Consider the following 2500-nt stretch of genomic DNA (forward strand, 5'->3'; position numbering starts at 1 on the left):
GGCTTGGCTTAACGGCGAGGGCCAACATGATGCCCTCGTAGAAACTGCCACAGCATTGATGCTTTGTCCGATGAGATTGGTGAAAAACAAAGGCAAACGTTCAAAACCCGAGAACAACATTATTAAACCCAGGATATTACCCACACGATCTTGGATGAAGAAGAGAGCGGAAAAACGAGGAAGCTTCATGAAGCACCAGAAGCTCTTCTTTAAGAACCGCTCTCTTCTTGCGTCCTTAGTCCTGGATGGCACTGAACGTCATGAATGCCGAATCCCGAACGCAGATGTATATCGTTTTTACTGCGAAAAATGGGAGAAGGTGTTGCCATTCAATGGCCTGGGCCAATTTAAGTCATCAGGTGTTGCAAATAACGAATACTTTGAGCCCCTAATTTCGGTGGAGGAAGTTCAGACTGCCATACGGGCCATTAAAAAAACGTCAGCAGCTGGGCCAGATGGCCTAACAAGGGCTGCAATCTGTGCTGCCGACCCCGAGGGTCGGATACTGACAGCCCTATTTAATGCATGGATGATTACAGGAATTATTCCCAAAGAGTTGAAAAAGAATAGGACGATTCTTATTCCTAAGGTTATGGATGATGAAAAGCTGAAAGAATTGGGGAACTGGAGACCAATAACGATTGGTTCAATGATTCTGAGATTATTTTCCAGAATAATGACTGCACGTCTTGCTCGTGCTTGTCCCTTAAACCCAAGGCAGCGTGGTTTTATAGCGGCATCTGGCTGCTCTGAAAATCTTAAGGTGCTACAGGACCTTATGAGACACGCTAAGAAATTGCACAGGCCGTTGGCTGTCATGTTCATCGACATAGCGAAAGCTTTTGACTCGGTTTCGCATGCTCATATTTTATGGGTGTTAAGGCACAAGAAAGTAGATGAACACGTGGTGGGCATCATCCAGAACGCCTACGATCGGTGTACGACCTCGTTCAAAAGCAATGGCGAGTCGACTCGAGAAATTAGCATACGTGTTGGTGTCAAACAGGGTGACCCCATGTCACCCCTGCTCTTCAATCTTGCCATGGACCCTTTGATATGCACCCTAGAGTCACACGGAGTTGGGTACTCCATTGATACCGACCACGTGACAGCTCTTGCGTTTGCTGATGATTTGGTGTTGGTGAGCGAATCTTGGGTTGGTATGGCCGCCAATCTAGCGATCTTGGAATCATTTTGTGGGCTATCGGGATTGGAGGTTCAGGCCAGAAAGTGCCAGGGCTTCATGATAAGCCCAACCAAAGATTCATATACGGTGAACAACTGCGACCCATGGACTATCAAAAATAAAGATGTCCATATGATCCAACCTGATGAATCAACGAAATACCTTGGTCTGAAAATTGGCCCTTGGACTGGCACTATACAGCCTGATCTACATTGTCAGCTAAAGACATGGATCTCGAAAATCGATGAGGCGCCTCTGAAGCCAACTCAGAAGGTTGAACTACTCAATGCCTATGCCCTACCCAGATTGTTATATCCTGCAGACCACTCGGACTGCAAGCAATCAACTCTCCGTGGGTTGGACCAAGAGATTAGAAAGGCGGTAAAAGGATGGCTCCACCTTCCCGCTTCAACTTGTGATGGACTGTTATATGCCAGAGCCCGAGACGGAGGCCTTGCCATCTTGAAACTGGAAAAAACAATCCCTTCGGTTCAAGTTAGAAGGCTGCAACGTATAGCAAACTCGTCCGATGCTATCACCCGTAATATTGTGTCCTCGCATGGTATGGAGGAAGAATACCGTAATTTGTGGGTACGAGCAGGGGGTGACAGTGATGCAATCCCAGCATTCGTTATCAGGGACTCGGTGTCAAAAGAACCTGTATATCCGAGACCCTGCGATTGGAGGGAGCATGAATTTCAGAGATGGTGCGAAAAGCCGGTTCAAGGAAGGGGCATTGTAAACTTTGCGCATGATAGAATCAGTAATGCTTGGTTGAGGCCATGGTGCGGCTTTAAACAATGCTTCTTTATCGCAGCACTACAACTAAGGGCAAATATTTACCCAACAAGAGAAAGCTTGAACAGAGGCAGAGATGGGGCCTTACGTTCCTGCAGGAAATGCTCTGCCAGACTCGAGTCCCTTTCGCACATTCTCGGTCAATGTCCTGCAGTACAGAAAGCAAGAATTGCGCGACACAACAAGATCAGTAACATTCTGGCAGACGAAGCGGCTAGATTGGGCTGGTCTGTATACAAAGAGCCACGGTTCATATCCGAGACGGGAGAGATGAGAAAGCCTGACCTCGTGTTTGCAAAAGATGAGGAGGCGGTTGTGATCGATGTCACCGTCCGTTTTGAGCTTTCAAAGAATACCTTGTCAGATGCTGCCTCGCACAAAGTTTCGTACTATACCCCTCTTGGTGATCAAGTCAAAGTGCTGACGAAGGCTAGCAAGGTCACATTCTTTGGATTCCCGGTTGGGGCAAGAGGAAAGTGGCCCCTTGAGAATAATGAGGTACTTACCTCCCTGGGC

At 47.5% G+C, this 2500-nt stretch overlaps 1 pseudogene; it reads left to right on the top strand.

Annotated features, from left to right (window-relative positions):
- LOC142919805 (28S ribosomal RNA) overlaps window positions 1-2500 on the top strand; it is a 10071-nt pseudogene that overhangs the window by 4117 nt on the left and 3454 nt on the right.

Source organism: Petromyzon marinus, unplaced genomic scaffold (genome assembly GCF_048934315.1).
Source record: "Petromyzon marinus isolate PM22_M1 ecotype Great Lakes invasive population unplaced genomic scaffold, UKy_Petmar_22M1.pri1.0 PM_G_Scaffold_61, whole genome shotgun sequence".
NCBI classification, from domain to species: domain Eukaryota; kingdom Metazoa; phylum Chordata; class Hyperoartia; order Petromyzontiformes; family Petromyzontidae; genus Petromyzon; species Petromyzon marinus.